This window comes from Hemiscyllium ocellatum, chromosome 20 (genome assembly GCF_020745735.1).
Source record: "Hemiscyllium ocellatum isolate sHemOce1 chromosome 20, sHemOce1.pat.X.cur, whole genome shotgun sequence".
In the NCBI taxonomy this organism is placed as follows: domain Eukaryota; kingdom Metazoa; phylum Chordata; class Chondrichthyes; order Orectolobiformes; family Hemiscylliidae; genus Hemiscyllium; species Hemiscyllium ocellatum.
The window spans coordinates 40,982,843-41,005,736 of record NC_083420.1 but is presented as its reverse complement, the minus strand read 5'-3'; the positions used below and the strand labels follow the sequence as shown (position 1 = coordinate 41,005,736).

At 41.7% G+C, this 22,894-nt stretch overlaps 1 protein-coding gene across 1 annotated transcript in view; it reads right to left on the bottom strand.

Moving 5' to 3' along the window:
* Nucleotides 1–7,620, bottom strand: part of tmem184a (transmembrane protein 184a) — a 51,704-nt gene extending 44,084 nt beyond the window's left edge. The window contains exon 1 of the mRNA XM_060840786.1: nucleotides 7,190–7,620. The gene's annotated coding sequence lies outside the window, so the exon portion shown is untranslated. The remainder of the gene's footprint in view (nucleotides 1–7,189) is intronic.
* Between the last annotated feature and the right edge of the window lie 15,274 nt (nucleotides 7,621–22,894).

Sequence of the window (22,894 nt, the reverse complement as noted above, 5' to 3'; positions counted from 1 at the left end):
TCAGGAGCTCTATCCAACAACAGCTTTCACCTCAAAATTTATCGGGTAATCAAAAGAGACTTCAAACTAATCAATATTCGGATAAAATAGTGCTAAACCTTTGCAAGTGGTACAACAACCAAGATTTAACATCACGAGAGATTGGGAGGCAATGACCAATGGTATTATCATAGACTGTTAATTCAGAGAAAGTTCTGGGGACCTGGATTTGAATCCTGCCACAGCAGATGGTGGAATTTAAATTCAATAAATATCAGGAATTAAGAATCTAATGATGACCATTGTCAATTGTAAGAAAAACCCATCTGGTTGACTAAAGCCTTTTTGAGAAGAAAGCTGCCATCCTGACCTGGTCTGGCCGGAATGTGACTCCAGACCCACAGCAATGTGGTTGACACTTAACTGCCCTCTGGGCAAATTAGTGAAGGGCAATAAATGCTGCCTAGCCAGCGATGTCCTCATCCCATGAATGAATAAAGAAATTGATAAAAACACAAGGGTAATGTCAGGAACTTTTTTTTTCAAACTCAACTAGTTGCGATCATCTGACATGCATTGCATTAAGGGTAATGAAAGCAGATACATTAACTTTCAAAATCCAAAATAATCCTGAGCTACAAGGAAAGACAAGGTAAGTGAGGCTAACTAATAGCTTATTCAGAGAGCTGGTAGAAGTACAATGGACTATGTGTCCCAATCTGTAGGAATACAGATGAATAATTACTTTGCATCAGAATTTGGTGTAGAATAGAGGTCAGTATGCCATACATTCCAAGGATACCGTTATACAAACATGAACAGGGGCGGACAAATAACATTAGCAAGGGAACTGTAGTAGAGAAATTAATTGTACTAAAGAGCAAAATAAAAACCCCAAGATAAGGGGTTAGTTTTCATCTTCTGATTTTATAGGTAAGAAAGGTGACATAGGGAAAGTGGATGGGGTGGTGGGGAGGGGGGGGACATTCAGTGAAGGTAACACCACTAAATGTCAAAGGGCAGTGGTTAGATTGTCTCTTATTGGTGAAGATCACAGTCTGGCATTTGTGTGGCACATACATTAGTTGCTACTTGTCAGCCCAAGTCTGGATATTGCCCAGATCTTATTGCATTTGAACATGGGCTGCTTCAGTATCTGAGAATTGTGAACAGCGCAATCATTGGCAAACATTCCTACTTCTGACATTATGGCGGAGGGAAGGTCATTGATGAAGCAGCTGAAAACGGCTGGGCTTTGGACACTATCCTGAGGAACTCCTGCATAGATGTTCTGGGGATGAAATGGCTGACCTCTAACCAAAACCATTTATGTGTCAGGTATGACTCCAACCAGAAGAGAGTTTTCCTCAAAATTTCCATTGTAAAACTGGAATCAAGGGCTACTTGGTGCCACACTGAGTCAAATGCAGCCTTGATGTCACGGCCTGTTTCTCTCCCCTCACCTCTGGAATTCAGTCCTATTTTCCATGTATGAACCATAGCTATAATGAGGTCAGGAACTGAGTGGCCCTGGTAGAACCCAAACTGAGCAAAAGTGAGCAGGTTATTGCTGGGCATGGTACTGCATGCTAGCACTGTTGGTGACATCTTCCATCACTTTACTTATGATTGAAAGTAAACTGATGGGGCAGTAAGTGACTGGGTTGGATTTGTCCTGCCTTTTGTATACAAGACATACCTGAGCAATTTCCCACATTATTTCAGTACAGTTACAGCTTCTACCTGACAGTAACATAGGATAAGTCATGCCTGACAAACCTGATGAAACAATTTGAAGGGTTGGCTAAAATAGTGGGCAACTGAATGTCTATTGAATATAGTTCTGTGAACTTCCAAGAGGTATTTGGTAAAGTTGCCTCAAAAGACATTGGTAGCTAAAATTGAAGATTGTAAATTGCGGAAAATTATTGTCTCAGTAAAGAAACTGAGGAATGGAATGAATCATACAGTAGGAAATAATGATCAGGCACTGTTATTGAAAAGGTGTAGCTAGTAAAGTCCTGAAGGACCTATGTTGGGGCCTCAATGATTGAAAATACTTCTTAACACTTAAATGATGGAGTAGGAAGTCACAGTTCCAAATTTAGCAACAATAGGAAGAAAGACAGTGCTGTAATCAGGATAAATGGAAGCAGAAAATGCAAGGAGATATTGAAACACTAAGTGAGTAGTGAAAATTGTGCCATATGAATTTCAACGTGAACACATGACAACTCAAGCATTTTGATTCTAAATATTAGCAAAAAAAATTTGCTTAATGTGAAAAGCTAGAAACAAAGACTTGTGGGGCCCAAATACATAGATCATTAAGATATTATGAACATGAACAGGAAATAATTAAAAAATCTAATGGAATGCTGTTTCATAAAAGGGTAATAGCCATCCTCCAGTTATACAAGGCCCTAATTAGACCATTGCTGAAGGATCTGAACAGTTTAGGACACCACTTTGGATGGATATGTTTGCCTAGGAGGGAATGCAACGTAGGCCATGAGATAGATGCCTGAACTCCAAAAGTCAAAATACATATTGTGGTTAAACAAAGAGCATTGTAATCTTTGGAATTTAAATAGTTACAGAGTGGTTCAATTAGGGCTCTCAACTTTTGGAAGAAAGTAAGAACTGAAGATGCTGGAGATTAAAGTCACAAAGTGTGGCACTGAAAAGCACAGCCAGTCAGGTAGTATCAGGGCAACAGGAGAGTCAATGTTTCAAGCATAAACTCTTCAACAGTAATGTGGGGGAGGCCCAAGGGGGCTGAGAGATAAATGGAAGGGGTGGTGGGGCTGGATGGGGGGGCTGAAAGGTAGCTGGGAATGCGACAGGTAGATGGTGGTGGGAGGTGAAGGTGATAGGCCGGAGTGGAGAGTGGAGCGTGGAGCAGATAGGTGGGAAAGAAGATGGATAGATTAGACAGATCAAGAGGATGGTGCCAAGTTGGATGGTTGGATCTGGGATAAGATAGGGAGGGGAGATGAGGAAACTGGTGAAATAAACATTGATCCCATGTGGTGGAGGGACCCAAGACAGAAGACGAGGTGTTCATCCTCTCGGCATCAGGGTGGCTAGAATCTGGCAGTGGAGCCGGCCCATGACTTACATGTCATTGGCAGATTGGGAGGGGGAGTTGGAGTGTTCGGTCACAGGCCAGTGGGGTTGTTTAGTGCATATGTCCCAAAGATGTTCTCTGAAACATTCAGCAAGTTGGCATCCTGTCTCGCCAAAGTAGAGGAGACCACATAGGGAGAATGGACACAGTAGATGACATATGTGCAGGTGCAGGAAAATCTCTGCCGGATATAAAACGATCCTGTGGGGCATTGGATGGAGGTGAGGGGAGAGGTGTGTGCAGAAGTTTTACACTTCCTGCAGTGGCAAGAGAAGGTGCCGGGAGTGGAAGGTGGATTGGTGAGGGGCATGGGCCTAGCAAGGGACTGGCAAAGGGAATGGTGTCTGCAGAACGCATATAGGGGTAGGGAGGGAAATATATCCCTGGTGATGGGATCGGTTTGTAGTTGACTGAAATAGCAGAGGATGTTGCGTTGCATCCGGAAGTTAGTGGGGTGAAAGGTGAGGACCAGGGGTGTTCTGTCCTTGTTGCAATTGCAGGGGTGGGGTTCAAGGGCAGAGGTGCAGGAAGTGGAGGAAATGCACTGGAGAGCATCTTTGACCACATAGGAGGGGATATTGCAGTCCTTGAAGAATGAAGCCATCTGGGATTTTCTACAGTGGGATTGATCCTCCTGGGTGCAGATGAGACAGAGGCAGAGGAATTGGGAGTTAGGGATAGCATTTTTACAAAAGGTAGACTGGAAGGAGGTGTAGTCCAGGTAGCTGCGGGAGTCGGTGGGTTTGTAGTAGATGTCCGTATTGATTTGGTCACGAGAAATAGAGATTGATAAGTCCAGGAAGGGGACGCAGGTGTCCGAGATGGTCCAGCTGAACTTGAGGTGGAAGCTGGGGGCGGCACGGTGGCACAGTGGTTAGCACTGCTGCCTCACAGCGCCAGAGACCTGGGTTCAATTCCCCACTCAGGTGACTGACTGTGTGGAGTTTGCACGTTCTCTCTGTGTCTGCGTGGGTTTTCTCCGGGTGCTCCGGTTTCCTCCCACAGTCCAAAGATGTGCAGGTCAGGTGAATTGGCCATGCTAAATTGCCCGTAGTGTTAGGTAAGGGGTAAATGTAGGGGTATGGGTGGGTTGTGCTTCGGCAGGTCGGTGTGGACTTGTTGGGCTGAAGGGCCTGTTTCCACACTGAAAGTAATCTAATCTAATCTAAAAAAACGAAGTTGATGAACTGTTCAACTTCCTCATGGGAGCATGAGGTGGCGTCAATATAGTCATCGATGTTGTAGAGGAAAAGGTGGGGAATGGTGCCAGTATAGCAGCTGAAGATGGACTTTTCCATGTACCCAAAGAGGCAGGCATAGCTGGGTCCCATGTGTGTGCCCATGGCTACCTCTTTGATCTGGAGGAAGTGGAAAGATTCAAAGGGGAAATTATTGATTCAGCCAATCAAGTGAGTGTGTCGGTGGAAGGGTACTGGTTGGGTTAATGGGAGAGGAAAAACAGACGGCTTGGAGGCCTTTGTCATGGCGGATGGATATGTATAGGGACTGGATGTCCATGGAGAAGATGAGGCATTGGGGGCCGGGGAAACGAAAGTCAGGGAGGTGGAGGGCATGGATTGTGTCTTGAATGTATATGGGGAGGTCCTGGATGAAGGGGGACAGGACGGTGTCAAGGTACGTGGAAGTAAGTTTGGTGGGGCAGGAGCAGGCTGAGACGATGGTCGACAGGGGCAGTAGGGTTTGTGAATTTTAGATAGGAAGTAGAATCAGGTGGTGCAGGTTTCCTGGACCATAAGGTTGGAGGCTATAGGCAGAGATTTTCCTGCATCTGCACACATGTCATCTACTGTGTCTATTGCTCCTGATATGGTCTCTTCTACATTGGGGAGAGAGGCTGCCAACTTGCAAAACGTTTCAGAGAACATCTCTGAGACACATGCACTAAACAACCTCACCACCCTGTGGCTAAACGTTACAACTCCCCCTCCCACTTCTCCAAGGACATGCAAATCCTGGGCCTCCTCCACTGCCAGATTCTAGCCCCGATGCCTGGAGGAAGAACACTTCATTTTCGTCTTGGGACTCTCCAACCATATGGGATCAATGTTGATTTGACCAGTTTCCTCCCCTCCCCTCCCCCCACCTTATCCCAGATCCAACCCTCCAACTCAGCACCATCCTCTTGATCTGTTCTGTCTGTCTATCTTCTTTCCCACCCATCCATTCCACACTCTGCTCTGACCTATCACCATCACCTCCCATCTCCATCTACCTATTGCATTTCCATCTACCTGTCCCCCCAGCCCCACCTCTCTCCCATTTATCTCACTGCCCCCTTGGGCCACGCCCACATTCCTGATGAAGAGCTTATGCTCAAACATCGACTCTCCTGCTCCTCAGCTGCTACCTGGCCAGCTGTGCTTTTCTAGTACTACACTTTTTAACTCTGATCTCCAGCATCTGCAGTTCTCATTTTCTCCTGAACCTTGATGCCGTCCAATTAGACATTTGTGGCAGGAGAGAATAAACTTTCCATTCATCTGAGCTTGACTAAAAAGGCTTTCAAAGAAGAAAATGTCCAGCATGTCAAAAAGCATTTTAGAGCCAATTAAATACTTTTAAAGTGGTCAATGCTGCTGAGGAAACAGCTGCCAATTTGCAAACAGCACAGCAACAAAAAACCAAATAATTTGTTGTAGTCGTGTTGGTTTAGATCTAAATATTGGTGAGGACATTACTGAGAATGCTCCTATGCTTCTACGAGGCTGCATCTTGGGGTCTTTTGCAACTGCTTGGAAAAGCAGATGGGGCATTGGTTTGGAATCTCATTTAAAAAGGTGGAACCTCTGACAATTAGCACTTCTTCATACTGTACTGAAATATAAATCTCTAATGTGTGCTTTAGAGTGCAACCCGATCCCATGATTTTCTGATTCAGGCAACAGCGCTACTGAAAAAGTAAAGGAAACATGCTAAGTTGAATTGCAATTCCCCCATTTACAATAGTAAATGGGAGTCAATTAATGACGTGCATAAAACAATGTAATTTGTTGAGTACATATTGACTTTCTTCTTCTGTACACTGAATCAGTCCTTAAAATAAAAAAAGAACTACAAATAAAATCTAGGGTACCTAACTAAACAGAACTTTTTTTCAATCAATACACAACCAAGAATATTCTATTTGGTACGACAGGATAGTTTCCCATCCAAGTGATCTGCCACAGTAGTTTTATAAAGATTTACTTCTGCTAATTAACGACAGTTTCTAAAGTAAATGAAAAATGAAATAGCTTGAAATATAATTGCTATTGTAACATATTATCCCCTCCCCCCACCTTGTCTCAGTCGATTCCCTTGAACTCAGCACCGCCCTCCTAACCTGCAATCCTCTTCCTGACCTCTCCGCCCCCACCCCACTCCGGCCTATCACCCTCACCTTGACCTCCTTCCACCTATCACATCTCCATCGCCCTTCCCCCAAGTCCCTCCTCCCTACCTTTTATCTTAGCCTGCCTGGCACCCTCTCCTCATTCCTGATGAAGGGCTTTGGCCCGAAACGTCGAATTTCCTGTTCCTTGGATGCTGCCTGACCTGCTGTGCTTTAACCAGTAACACATTTTCAGCATTGTAACATATTATCCAATTTTCATACAGCAAGATCCCAATTTGTAAAATGACCAATTGATCAGATTTAGAGATGTTCATAAACGTTCCAAGCTTTATTAGAGAGCTGCCTGTAACTCGCTTTGCTACTGCCCCCCATAGGGTTAGGAGGATTACTGAGGCAGGAAGATGAAGAGAACGTTTCATTTTAAAGTATACAGGAAACAGAAAACCCACAATACTGGATTTTCTTATTTGCATTGCAAACAGAAAAGAAATCACTGTCTGAATCTCCAAATATTTAAATTTTTCCAACAGCAGTTTCGTTTCAGTGCCCAGAGATCTGATTCTTGTGCGTGACAATTCATAATTAAAAAGGCTCAGGGAGTTATAGATATGGGTGCTGAAACAGTGGAGGCCCCGGGCATTTTGTTGGGTTTCTTCATTTGAAAAAAAGAGTAAAAATTACAACAAATGAACATCAAAGGGGACACTGGAAATCAAGCAACCTACCTTCCAAACATTTAAATCCTCTCTCAATCCAGGTTCACTCCGTGAAGGAACGAAGGCGCTGCTGTCGATGACTGTCACGTTTCAGATAGTTTGCTGAACATCCCCGAGACGGTAATAAAGGCGGTGGCGGCTTCCTCGTCCTGTTTATGGCAGTTTCCCCCGCACTTTCTATTTTTATCCCGGTTTATAGCTGACCGATCACTTTGGTGACAGGTAGACACCGAATTTCCAGGTAAACTCATTCAGAGGCTCGATTCATATTAAAAGTGAATAAGTTCAACGTTTCTGGTATTAATCTTACATGTTAAAGGTAACGCGTCACATAAATAACAGTTTAAACTTTCCTTGCTACCATTCTCATGAAAAGACCAATCTCAGGTGCAATATCCTGAATTGCTGCAGCTCACCTGAGCCTTCTTCGCGCATGCGCTGCCCTTGCCCAGGTGGGGAGCAGTGAGGTCATCGAGACTAACAGCGCATGCTCTCCTGACAGAGGATTAGGAATGGGAACAAAGGAATTAGAATTACTGTAAGGTTATTGTCACATGTACTCAAGTCTAGAGATACAAGAATACAGCAAAGTCGTCATTACCAGCACCATCTTAGGCACCTAGGGACAAAATCTTAGGTATAAATTAGAAAACTAAAGAAATAAAGGTAAAAGTTCTACATTACCTTGGAGCAGCCTCACAGCATCAGGGATCCAGGTTCAATTCCTGGGCAACTGTCTGTATGTTCTCCCTGTTTCTCCTCTGGGTGGTCTGGTTTCCTCCCACAGTCCAAAGATGTGTGGGTCAGGTTTTTTTAATGCTAAAATTGCCAATAATGATAGGTGCATGAGTAGGGAGTAGGTGAATATGTCTGGGTGGGTTACTCTTCAGAAGGTCAGTGTGGACATGTTGGGCCGAAGGGCCTGTTTCCGTACTGCAGTGAATCTAATCTCATTACAGTCCTTCTAAAGGAGGGAATCCATGCTGGGCTTCACCTCGAGGCTGGAGGTCCATACTAGGCTTCCTCAATGCAGAGAGTCCGTGCTGGTCTTCACATTGAGACCAGGAGTCCATGCTGGACTTCCTCCAGTGAGTTTGGAGGCTGTGACCCACTATTCTGAAGAGGGGTTTGTGGTTTCAAAATGTTAACTTTTTTTCCCTCTCTGCAGACACTGCTGGAACTGCTATGTTCCCCCCACCCCCCAGTAATTTCTGTTTGTTTCGGACTCTCCAGCATCCTCAGTTCTTTGTTTTGTTATATCACTCCTTTGTTTGCTGGTTAGGGTGTGCAGTGATTCAGATTATTTCAGAGTTGGGGTATTAAGTGGCTTTTCGTTTAAGATCAGACCTGCTGTTCTTCAGCTAAACCAGTTTATTATTCATAATTATCCACATCAAATCAAACCATCCAAGTCCATGGATCCAGCCCATATTTGACCTGAAATATAAAATCTGCAGACCTTGATACGGTAACTATGATATTCTATGATATCATAGAATCCATACAGCATGGAAGCAGGCCATTTGACCCATCAAGTCCACACCAGTTCTCTGAACAGTATCCCACCTAGTCCCACCCCATCTCTATAACCCAACATTTCCCATGACCAATCCACCTAACCTGCACATCTATGGACTGTGGGAGGAAACTGGAGCACCAGGAGGAAATCCATGCAGACACCAGGAGAATGTGCAAGAATGGCTCCTGTGCTGTGAGGCAGCAGTCCTAACCACCGCGTCACTCTGCCACTCCAAATACCTTGTTTCAAAGAAAAGCAGTTTGTGTAGAATTTTTAATTTGGCTAATTAATGCCTTTTTTGTTTTGTATTCCAAATGTCCACTTGTCTTTCCTCTTTGAAAACTTATTGAAAACTCCAAGCAGAATGTTCTGAATGAACTTACCCAGGTGTCCCATAACACCAAAGCGGACAAATCAACATAAACACAAGCTGGACCAATACAAAACAGTCCATAATATTAGAACAAAATTACAATAATCTTTAATACTAAACATACTATCCCTAATCTTACTTGGCCCTTAAGCTTACAATAGTTCCTGAGTCTCTTGTAAATTTACACACAGTCGTTTTCTCTGTGGCTCTGTCTCTGTGTCTGCAAAGCTGCTCTCTCTCTCTCTCTCTCTCTCTCTCTCTCTCTGTAGATGAAGTTAAAAAAAATCACACAACACCAGGTTATAGTCCAACAGGTTTATTTGGAAGTAGTAGCTTTAGAATTACTGCTCCTTCATCAGGTAGGCTTGGAGCAGGATCATAAGACTCACAATTTATAGCAAAAGATAATTGTATCATGCACGCAATTGATACGATATATTGAACAAACCTAGATTGCTGTTAAGTCTTTGATCTTTTAGAATGTGTTGCAGGTCTTGGTTCATGAATACATAAATCCCAGAAGTTCTTCCAAATCACATTCTTGAGATAACTTGAGGTTCTATAAAAAAATGATGACATCTCAGCTCAGACAATTCATTAGAGGTGTGAGGTTAGAGTCTGTCTGTATCCCAATCTTGAGTCAGACTGGTTCTATTTCCAATGTAGAACTTTATACAATGTTGCATGGAGTGACTGCCAGCATTGATTGCTTGCAGATTGTATGCTTTTTGAACAAAATAGAATGTATCTGCAATTACAATTCTGTAAATGCAAATTCACTCCGTAGACTTAGGTGTATGTGCATGCATGTGAGGGAGAGAGAGAGAGAGAGAGAGAGTATGTGTGTGTGCTTATGTGTGTGGGAAAGAGGGTGTGAGTGTGTGTGAGAGTGTATGTTTGAGAGTGTGCACCTCTCTGGGGATGTATGTGTGTATGTTTGAGAGAGTGTGTGTATGAGAGAGGGTCTGCGTAAGTGTGTGTGTACGTAAGAGTGCAGATATGTGTGTGTGTGAGAGTGTATAGTGTAATGGGATCACCTGTACTGTGGTATGAACCCAAGGTTTCTGTTGAGGCTGTCCTCATGGGTACCATATTTGGCTGTCAGCCTCTGCATTGTTGTGTATCCCGAAATACGCCTTGGAGGATGGTCAGCCGAAGATCTGAGGCTGAATGTCCCTGTTTGCTGAAGTGTTCCCAACTGGGAGGGAACATCCCTGTCTGGCGATCGTTGCACAGTGTCTATTCATCCATTGTTGTGGCATCTGCTTGGTCTCGCAACCGAACAACCAGGAACATTACAAGCAACTACCGACCAAAGAACACACAGATTGATCAAGACTTTTAATCCAGTCCTACAGAGTTCTCTATGCACTCTCATCCCATGTACTTCTCATGTAGGGGACATCTACTGCCTTCAAAAGATACACCAAGCCAACACACCTGGTCATCCCATTGTGTCAGGCAATGGAAACCCGTGTGATAACCTCTTTGGTTATGTCGAGGGCATCTTGAAACCCATTGTACAGGAGACCCCCAGCTTCTGCCGCAACACCAAAGATTTCTTACAGAAATTCAGACCCACTAACTAGTCGAGTTCAACCAGGAACATTCCTCGTCACAATGGACATTTTGGCACTCTGCAGCAGCATACACCACGATGACGGCATCACTGCAACAGCTGCAGTACTCAATACCAACAACTGCTAATCTCCAAGCACCATCCTACAACTCATCAGCTTCATCTTTGACCACAACATTTTCACCTTTGACAATAGTTCTTCATCCAGACACATGGAACAGCCATGGGGACCACATTTGCATCCCAGTATGCCAACATTTTCATGCACAAGTTCAAACAACACTTCTCTGCTGCACAGGACCTCCAAACAGCACTATACACCAGATGTATTGATGACATTTTCTTCCTGTGAACCCATGGCGAGGAGTCACTGAAACAACTACACAGTTATCAACAAGTTTCATCCCACCATCAGACTTACTATTGACTACTCTTTAGTATCTGCCTCATTGTTGGACACATACATCTCCATCAAGCACAGGCATCTCAGTACCTCACTCTACTACAAACTCAAGGAAAGCCTCACAACGCTATACTTCTCTAGCTTCCACCCTAGTATATTAAAACAACCATCCCCTACGGACAAACCCTTTGCGACACAGGATCTGTTCAGATGAGGAGGAATGCAGCAGACACTTGACGAAGGACACCCTCATAACAATAGGGTACGATGCTCAACACATCAATTGCCAGCTCTGATGTGCCCCAGCGAGAAACCATAATGACCTCCTCAGGAGACAGACACAAGATGCGACTGATAGGGTACCCTTTGTTGTCCAGTATTTCAAAGAGGATGAGCACTTCGCTAAAACCTTCCCTACACCTCCACTTCTTGGCTTTAATCAACGTCCAAACCTTAAACTAATTATTGTTCACAGCAAACTGCCCAACCATCAGTACAACATCGACCACAACACCACACAATCTATCAGGGCAACCACTGCAAGACATGTCAGAGTGTCGACATTACATGTTGAGACACCACCCACCATGTACACGGCAGGTATTCATGTGACTCAGCCAATGTTGTCTATCTCTTACGTTGCAGACAAGGATGCCCGAGGCATGGTACATTGATGAGAATCAAAGCAGACACCATGGCAATGGATGTTTGGACAATGCACAACAATTGCCAGACAGGGATGTGCCCTCCTAGTTGGGAACGCTTCTGCGGTCAGGGACATTAAACCTCAGATCTTCAGGTTACTGTCCTCCAAGGTGGACTTCAGGATACGCAACAACGCAGAGTGGCTGAGCAGAGGCTGATAGCCAAGTTTGGTACCCATGAGCATGGCCTCAAAAGAGATCTTGTGTACATGTCACATGGCAAGTGACCCCACTGAACTATACACTCTCACATATTCACACACTCTCTCAAACACACGCATATACCCCCCCTCTCCCTGCCCCGAGAGGCTCAAACACACAAAAAATCATGTGTGCACACAACATTCTCTCTCTCTCTCCCTCCCTCACATGCATGCACACATACGTATAAGTCCATGGTGTGAATTTGCATTTGCAGAATTGTAATTGCAGATAAATTCTATTTTGTTCAAAATGCACACAATCTGCAGGCAGTCAATCCATGTAACATTTTATACATTCCTACTTTAACCAGTCTGACTCAAGATTGGGAAACAGACAGATTTTAACCTCACACCTTTAATGCATTGTGTGAGCTGAGATGTCATTTTTTTTTATAAAACTTAAGTTTTCTCGAGAATGTGATTTGAAAGAAGTTCTGTGATATACATATTAATAAATTGAAACCTGCACCCCATTCTAAAAGATGAAAGACTTAATAACAATCTAGCTTTGTTCAATATATCATATCAGTTGCATACATGATAGAGTGATTTTTTTGCTATAAATTCTGAGATTTATGATCCTGCTTCACAGCTACCTGATGAAGGAGCAGTGCTCCGAAAGCTAGCACGTCCAAATAAACCTTTTGGACTACAACCTGGTGTTGTGTGATTTTTAACTTTGTCCACCCCAGTCCAACACCAACTCCTCCACGTCATCTCTCTAGATAATGAGCTGGTCTCCTCAGAAGGCCTCAGATGATTCCAGAGATTCCAAGAGAAAGGTTTGCAGGTGAATGCTGATTTTATACATTCATTAGATGGTTTTCTGGAATTTTCAATAGTTTTGACCAATCAGGGAAATACACTTAATAGTTTGAAACAGGAGTCAATCATTTACATAGCATTTCTTTGTGTAGCAGGACCCAATGTCTTTCTTTCTGCTTTATTTAATGGATACATTGTTGGGGGATTGTCTGTCCAGAGTAACTGGTGCTTTTTACTTTATGCTAATGTCATTAGCTCCATAGTGTTGTGTTTGCACTACGTCTGGTGTGTTGGTTTTGTGATTTCAGAATTGTATTTGGCCAATGTAGCCGGCATCTTTTGTTGTTTGGCTGGTTAACAATCTATCTGTGTTTTAGCAGCCAGGAGGCTGCTACGCCACTTTTTGTGGAGAAGTGCTTCATGTCATCGTCCTTGATCTGGTTCTCATTTCAAGATATGCACCTTGTTTTGGACTGTCCTTCAAAGGTAATAGCTTCTCTCAATCAACCTTACAAAACATTAAAAAGCTTTACTTTGTTACAAACAGCAAAGACCTGAAGAAGGGCTTATGCCCGAAACGTCGATTCTCCTGTTCCTTGGACGCTGCCTGACCTGCTGCGCTTTTCCAGCAACACATTTTCAGCCTATACAGCATTGCCAATGTAAAATATCCCAGGGTGTTTCACAGAAGTTTTAGCAATAAACATTTGCCATCAGCCTCATTAGGTATCAGGACAAATGATCAAAGAGGTAGGTTTCAAGGAGCATCATAAAGGAAACAAAATGAGGGATAGGTAAGTTTTAGGTTACAATCTACGCTCAATTCCTGATATCCATTCAGGGGAACATTTGGGAAGGGAACCCAGGAAACTTTAAGTAATGCTTATCAAAGAATGACAACAACATTACAGACTTATTATGGTTCTTGTTTTCCAGTTCAAGTTAGAACACAGGGTTAACATTGAGTCTCTGATTTCTCTCCTACACCTTTGGCTTTTGCTTCTGACTAGACAACAGTTGCTACTAACTTCAGTTTCAAATTTGGTGCATAGATCTTGGTCACTGAAAACTGGTGCTTACGGCTCTTTCCGCAAAGTCGGTTCTGCAGAAAGTTCAGTCTATTAATGTTTACTGGCAGTTAAAAATCATGGGCTGCTGATATTTACATAATATAAACTGTATTGGTCAATATAATTGACAATTACAAACTTGTAATTCATAACCAGCAGTTTTTGTTTTTGTATATTTTTCTTCTGAATTTAACTGCAATGTAGTTATACAGGCAATAGCAAACTTGTCTAAATGTCATCTTTATATCAGTCTAACATGCAGAGTGGTGGCAGATTAATTAGTTGTGTGCAGCTGAATCTGCTTTGTCCATGTTTAACATCCATCTACGTGTTTTTCAGTAAAGATTATTGATTAGTTTTGGAAGCAGAACTGATATTTTACCAGTAACTTCAGCATATATAGACTAACAGCAGTCATAATATCCCAAATGATCACAACAGTTAACATAGGATCGGGGCTGGGTCCACTGTTGTTAGTCATTTATATAAATGTTTTAGATGCAAATTTAGGAGGCATGATTTGTAAGTTTGTGGATGGTGGTGATATAGTCATTAGTCAAGAAGGTAATCTAAAATTACAAAGAGATCTTGATCAATTGGGCAAATGAGCTGAGGAGTGATAGATGAGGTTTAATTTGGATAAATGTATGGTATTGCACTTTGGTAAAATGAACAAAGGCAGGGCTTATACAGTAAATGGTAGAACCCAGGGAATGTTGTCAAACAGAAAGACCTAGGGGTTCAGGTACATAGCTCTTTGAAAGTTGTGTCATAGGTAGACAGAATGGTTAAGAAGGTGTTTAGCACAGTTGCCATCAATACTCAGACCATTGAGGACATGAGCTGGGACGTCATGTTGAGAATGTACAAGATGGTGAGACCACTTTTGGAGTACTGTATACAGTCTGGTTACCCTGGGAAGGCTATTATTGGAAAGGGTTCAGAAAAGATTTGCCAGGATGTTGCTGCACTTGAGGTTTGAACATAAAACATTACAGCACAGTACAGGCCCTTCGACCCTTGATGTTGCGCTGACCCTGTGATACCAACCCGAAGCCCATTTAACCTACACTATTCCATTATCATCCATATGTTTATCCAATGACTATTAAATGTCCTTAAAGTTGATGAGTCTATTACTATTGCAGACAGGGCGTTCAATACCCTTACTACTCTCTGAGTAAAGAACCTACCTCTGATGTCTGTCCTATATCTATCACTCCTCAATTTAAAGCTATGTCCCCTAGTGCGAGCATCACTATCCGAGGAAAAAGGCTCTCACTGTCCACCCTATCTAATCCTCCAATCATCTTGTCTCTATTAAGTCACCTATCAACCTTCTTCTCTGTAATGAAAACAGCCTCAAGTCCCTCAGCCTTTCCTCATAAGACCTTCCCTCCATACCAGGCAACATCCTGGTAAATCTCCTCTGCACACTTTCCAATGCTTCCACATTCTTTCTATAATGCGGTGACCAGAACTATATGCAATATTCCAAGTGCAGCCACACCGGAGTTCCGTACAGCTACAACATGACCTCACGGCATGAAACCCAATCCTTCTACCAATAAAAGCTAACACACCTTATGCCTTCTTAACAACTTATCAACCTGGGTAGCACTTTCAGGGATCTATGTATATGGACAGCAAGATCTCTCTGCTCATTCACACTACCAAGAATCTTACCATTAGCCCAGTACTCTGTATTCCTGTTACTCCTTCCAAAGTGAATCACCTCACACTTTTCCACATTAAACTCCATTTGCCATCTCTCAGCCCAGCTAATCTATATCACTCCGAAACCTGCAACATCCTTCAGCACTGTCCACAACTCCACTGACCTGAGTGTCATCCGCAAATTTACTATCTCCTTCTTCTACGCCCTCACCTAGGTCATTTATAAAAATGACGAACAGCAGATCCTTGCAGTACATTACTAGTAACTGAATTCCAGGATAAACATTTCCCATCAACCACCACCCTCTGTCTTCTTTCAGCTAGCCAATTTCTGATCCAAACCACTAAATCACCCTCAATCCCAGGCCTCCGTATTTTCAGCAATCGCCTACCATGGGGAACCTTATCAAACGCTTTAGGGAAATCCATATTCACCACAACAACCACTTTATCCTCATCCACCTGTTTGGTCACCTTCTCAAAGAACTCAATAAGGTTTGTGAGGCACAATCTACCCTTCACAATACCGTGTTGACCATCCCTAATCAAATTAGTCCTTTCTAGATGATTATAAATCCTATCTCTTATAATCCTTTCCAACACTTTACTCACAACCAAAATAAGGCTCACCGGTTTGTAATTACCAGGGTTGTCTCTACTCCCTTTATTGAACAAAGGGGCAAGATTTGCTATCCTCCAGTCTTCTGGCACTATGTAGACAATGACAAGATAAAGATCAAAACTTATTGTTCTTGAATTTCCTCCCTAGCTTCCCAGAGAATCCTGGGATGCCGCACTTGGAATATTCTGTACAGTTCTAGTCACCTCATTACAGGAGGGATGTGAAGGCATTGGAGGGGGTGCTGAGGATAGTTACCAGGATGTTGCCTGGTCTGAGGGACGGCGAAGGGACTTGGGTCTGTTCTTATTGGAGAGAGGAAGGCTGAGAGGAGATTTAATAGGGACATCGGGATGATCAGAGGATTGGACAGGGTGGACGGTGAGAGTCTTTTTCGTAGGATGATGACATCGGCTTGTATGAGGGGACGTAGCTGCAAATTGATGGGTGATAGATTTAGGATAGATGTCAGAGGCAGGTTCTTTACTCAGAGAGTGGTAAGGACATGAAATGCCCTGCCTGTCAATGTAGTTAACTCAGCCACATTAGGGGCATTTAAACAGTCCTTGGATAAGCACATGGATGTTGATGGAATAGTGTCAGGGGATTGGTTTGATTAGTTCACAGGTTGGTGCAACATCCAGGGCTGAAGGGCCTGTTTTGCACTGTATTGTGCTAAATCCCATCCGGCCCAGGGGACTTATAGAGGCTAGATAGGTTAGGACATTTTTCACTGGAGCATAGGAAGTTGAATGGTGACCTTGTAGAGGTTCATAACATCATGAGAGGCATAGATAAGGTAATAGCAAAAGGTCGTTTCCCTAGGGGGAGTTCAAAACTAGGGTCCACATTTTTAAGGTGAGAGGAGAAAGATTTAAAGGGGACCTGAGGGGCAACGTTTTCACACAGAAGTTGATTTGTATGTGGAATGAACTACCAGAGGAAGTGGACGGTGATATAGTTACAAGCTTAAAAGACACTTGGACAGATACATGAATAGGAAAGGTTTGTAGAGAAAAGGACCAAACGCAGGTAAGTAGGACTAGTTCAGTTTGGGAAATTTGGTTGGCCTGGACAAACTGGACTGAAGGATCTGTTTCTGTGCTGTATGATCTTATGACCCGAAACGTTAACTTTGCTTCTCTCTTCACAAATGTTGGCAGACCTGCTGAGTTTCTCCAGCACTTTGTTTTTTTTTTCAGATTTCCAGCATCCACAGTACGTTATTTTAATGCAAATTACAAAGTAGATGGTAAATAGTGTAAAAGTAATGCAATAGTGAGAGGTCCTTGTACATTCAATCAGAAATCACTCTTGATATAGTCAAATGTTATTTATTTTCTTCTAAATCCAACAAACATTACAAATTAAAACAAAACCAGTATAAAGCACATTTTTGTTTCTACTTCTTCCACTGAAAGATTAATAGAAAAAGAAAGTTCATTTCAACAATAAGTCCCTCCTAGATTTCCCTTGTTGATGACCCCAAACTTTTCGAAATAAGGAGTTAATGAGCTGAAAGGTTATGAACCCTCTCTTTGGTCTTGAAAAAAACTAATGACAAAATATTAAGCTTTCTATTTGCCCAAAATTGGAGGATTGCAGTATCTCTTTGGGAGCTGGAAGAAGCTAAATAGATAAGAATGAGAAATTTAATTTCAAGGTAATACAGCCTTGTAAAAGCTATCTGTCTCTGTAACTTTATCCCCAGTATTGTTTTGCTAAATCAGAGTTGGAGCCCCTCCAGGTTCTATCCATGATGATTGGGTAGGCTGGAGTTGTTTTCTTACAAACAGGGGAAGATCTGGTGAGATTTAATTAAACTATATATAAGGGGCTAAATTAGAGTTAATGGGACACATTTTCCTTTGAAGAGAGATCATAAACTGATGTGCATAAATTTTAAGTAACTGGTAGAAGGATTATAGGGCGGTTGAGTACATTTTCCACCCCGTGAATGTTGAGGGTTTGAAATTCACTGACTGAAAGATTAATAGAAAAGGAAAGCTCATTGCTTTAAAATGCACTTGGATATGTGCTACAAGATTACAGATCCAGAGCTGAGAGGTGAGATTAGGCTGGATAATTATTTTTCAGTCAGCTAGAAAATAGGCCAAATAGTCTTTCCTGTGTAATCATTTTCTATGATTTCGTGATGTGTGGTACCTAAAACTGAATAGATTACTCCAGATGGGTTTTATTAGAACTCCTTACACTGTTTACAGAACTTCCATCACTATGCATTCCAGCTCTCTTATGATAAGGAACAAAATTCCATCCACATGTAAAATCATCTGTAGTACTTAGATGATAAAGTAGTCAGATCATAGTAGATAACAGCAGTCACTACATCTTCAGAAAAGGAGGTTCCTATCTTATCTCTCTCCATGACTGTTTTGAGGAAGAGGCGTTCTGAGTAGATAGTGGGAAATCACATGGGAAAATAGTATCTCAACAATCAAAACGAATTTGATAAATTTAAGAGGACAAGGACTTACATTTTCATAGTGATTTTTGTAACATCAGGACAATGCCATGCTTTTCAATCAATTGTTATTTTGGTGTTGACTTTTTTGTAATACAGGTTAAGCTCCCACAGTAATAACATAAAGACCAACTTGGTTTGTTCTCAAGTCTATGAAGTGGAACTTTTGGAAATTCATGTTAATACCAACACACTTAAGGGGTCCTCCTTGCAAATGCTGGTACCTTCTGGAGAATTCCATATGAGTAGAAGCATGGTCCAAAGGATGGCCTGCAAACAGTGTTACACTCAAGGATTGGTGCAAAAATTGGCAAAATTACTGAGCCCATGACCATGTCAACACACTTTTAATCATGTTAATATCATGATTTCTGAGGACCCTATGCAAATGTTAGTTTATTTCTAGGAACCCTTGTCCTATTGTTAAAAGATACTTATACTTACACAATGAAAACTGGCTTGTTTGCAGTTGTTTTGATTCGTATTTCATAATAGATGTCATATGTCAGTAGCTTAAAAGTTACATAAAACCAATCATAAATACATTGTGCTTGGAAAACACAATATATCTTGTCAGGCATTAGATGAAATTTCCATAACAATGAATCGGTATTGTAGACTGCATACTTCTATCTATGATTTAGAATACAAAGAGGTGAATTCATTATTAATTTTACCTTTTTTAAAATTATATTTTTTTCTTTGGCAGCCAACCTCGTCACACACATTGGAGACTTTCTAAATCTATTTCATTTAGGACCCTTGGAGGTCAAAAGAACTTTGCTTCGAATACTCTGTAATGTATTTAAACTTCAGTCCCGATGCTGCAAGAATAATACTTAACAACCATACTACCTAATCCACTAAAATAAGCTTTTAATTGTCTGCTGTAGTAATTAATTAAATGACATGGTATCAAAGAGCTGATCAGCGAAGGGGATCCTGTTCAGTTTTAATTAAGGGGAACTGATTGTGTGATGAATAAAATTAGATATATGATGTACAATCACTTTTGTCATCTAGTGTTTATATAGTGGTAATAAAATGCAAGGGTTTTGATGGAAATACTTAACTTTAATTAACTGCAAACACAGCAGGTTGTTCTGAATCAGATACAACGTATGTGCATTCCCTGGTGTTACTATCATCCTGAATAGAGATGTCAGATGCATTAGCACAAGCGAGCTGTTACATTTCAGAAATTAGTTATCATCAAATTTATTCATTGGGGATTTGACAGGTTGAATTGCAGTGAGTTAGACTCTGACCTTCTACCATAGTAAAATTAATTCTGGAGATATAGTATTACTGGCAAAATCATCCTTTATTACCTTGTTCAAGATGGTGGGACTTTTGCAACCACTGTAATAATTTTGATATGACTTCGTTTACTAAAACACTTCAAAGATAACAACCACTGCATTTGGGTGGGACTGGGGTCACATAAGACCAGACCAGATAAAGACAGCAGGAAGGACCTTACTGAATCAATTGGGATTTCATTTTTTCTTGTACTTTGGAAAAAAGGATACAAGCATGGACTACTTTCTAAACGGTGAGAAAATTCATAAAGCCAAAGTACAAAGGGATCTGGGAGTGCTAGTCGAGGATTCTCTAAAGGTAAACATGCAGGTTGAGTCCGTGATTAAGAAAGCGAATGCAATGTTGCCATTTATCTCAAGAGGGTTGGAATATAAAAGCACCATTGTGCTACTGAGACTTTATAAAGCTCTGGTTAGGCCCCATTTGGAGTACTGTGTCCAGTTTTGGTCCCCACACCTCAGGAAGGACATACTGGCACTGGAACGTCTCCAGCGGAGGTTCACACGGAAGAACCCTGGAATGGTAGGTCTAACATATGAGGAATGGCTGAGGATCCTGGGACTGTATTCATTGGAGTTTAGAAGATTAAGGGGAGATCTAATAGAAACTTATAAGATAATACATGGCTTGGAAAGGGTGGACGCTAGGAAATTGTTTCCGTTAGGCGAGGAGACTAGGACCTGTGACACAGCCTTAGAATTAGAGGGGGTAAATTCAGAACAGAAATGCGGAGACATTTCTTCAGCCAGAGAGTGGTGGGCTTGTGGAATTCATTACCGCAGAGTGCAGTGGAGGCCGGGACGCTAAATGTCTTCAAGACAGAGATGGATAAATTCTTGATGTCACAAGGAACTAAGGGTTATGGGGAGAAAGCGGGTAAGTGGAGTTGAAATGCCCATCAGCCATGATTGAATGGCAGAGTGGACTTGATGGGCCGAATGGCCTTACTTCCACTCCTATGTCTTATGGTCTTATAAACCTCGCAGCTCTGTGGCCACTTTTATTAATGACAGCTATTTATTTCTATATATTTGAAACAGATTTCAGGTTTTAGAATTTGACAGAATTTGATCTTCTATTGTCTGCTTATTAGTCTAGGCCTCCAAATGATTTGTCCTATCCCATAAACACTACATTAGTATACCCGCACACCCCTAACCCCAAACTTCAGGAAAGCTGAATAAAAATCTTGGCTCTCTGAAGGCTGAATAAGAAGTCTCATGTACACAAATTAGTGCATCTCTAAGCAGTTCTTCTTGAACAAGGAGCAGTGCACAGAATTATTGTTGTGGCAATATACTGACCATCTCAAACAAAGCATAAGAAGGTGGGAACGTCCATAATGCTACATACAGGCATTGAAAGTACCTTATTCTGTTCTTGAGTTGTACTGAGCTAGTTGGGAAGTTGAGAACAGCTCTGTAGCCTGTCTCAGAAAATCACTCCAGATCTGGCAGCTTCACTTAAAAAATAAACTTGTGTGAATGCTGGAAGGAGAAGAATTCAACTATGATACCCCCCACATGGTGAAGTGCAATTAAGGCTTCCAGAATCCCACTTGGGTGAATTATCATCTGATGGTATTGAATTCAGCAAGGAATGTCATCTAGACAGGAACAGGGATACATTAATAAGACAGTAAGACATGAAATAATAACTAATTGATTTTTACAGTTTAATTTAAAAATGGTGTACAACATCAACCTCAGTGCCATTAGATAACAGCATTATTTAGAAATGTTTGAACTCATTTTAATTTTTCATAACTGGACATCCATTTTTAACAGTAAAAGAACACAAAGTGATATCTTATAGGTCTAATGCTTGCTTCTGACTCAGAAACTTACTTCAAGCCTAACTTAAGTATCTGATGGCCAAGGAATCTGCATTCATATTATGTTCATACACGTTGAGGTTCAATTCGTTTAATCCTTCCAATGTGTGCGAGTGGGAGGCAGTAAGAATGGGAGAGGCTGCTGAGTTATAGAAAGAAAAATGGAGCCTCTACCATTGCTATTCATAGCCCTAAATTAAAAATGCATTTAAAAGTCTATGTTGCCACATCCATCTGGACTTCTTTGAGGATTACGCCGACTCTCCTGCTCCTCAGATGCTGCTTGACTGGCTGTGCTTTTCCAGCGCCATACTTTTTGACTCCTTTGAGGATTAAGTTAATTGAATAATCTTCGCTGTGGATCAGATTGATGCCAAGAACATGGGTTAACTTCCCATTTTGACTGTGTTCTAGTCTCTTTGCCCTAACAATGGTAGATGTCATAGTACTGTGGATCAGATTTGCCTTCAAGCAGAGAACTGAAGAAGAACACAAATATTATTTAGTTTGATTCTCCCCAAAATATACTTCTAAAAAGCTGTTTCACCATCTTTCACCATCCTGCCCCTTGATGAAAGATTAAAGATATGAACGTCAAGTTTTAGTAACAAACTATAAAACCTCTAGACTCCCACAAAGATAATAAATGTAAAACATAAAAGCTTGAGATTTACAGCACAGAAGGAGGCTATTCAGTTCATGTTGGTGCCAGACAAAGAACAGGCTTCTCTCACACCTTCCAGCTCTAGATTTGGAGGTTACAGCACTTTAAGTGCACATTCAAGACTTATGTTTAAAACAGAATTTCTAGGTCTATGACCCTCGCAGACAGAATTCCATATTTCAGTTAACTTCTGGATGAAACATTACTCTACTCACTCTAATAAAGATGATTTGGAAGTGCCGGTGTTGGACTGGGGTGGACAAAGTTTAAAATCACACAACACCAGGTTATAGAAATCAGGAGGGCAAAAAGGGGATATGAGGTAGCTTTGGCAAATAGGGTTAAGGAGAATCCCAAAGGATTTTATAAATACATTAAGGACAAAAGGGCAACAAGGGAGAGAATAGGGCCTTCAAAGATCAGCAAGGCAGCCAACGAATGGAACAAAAGGAGATGGGAGAGATACTAAATGAGTCAGTGTTTGCATCAGTGTTTG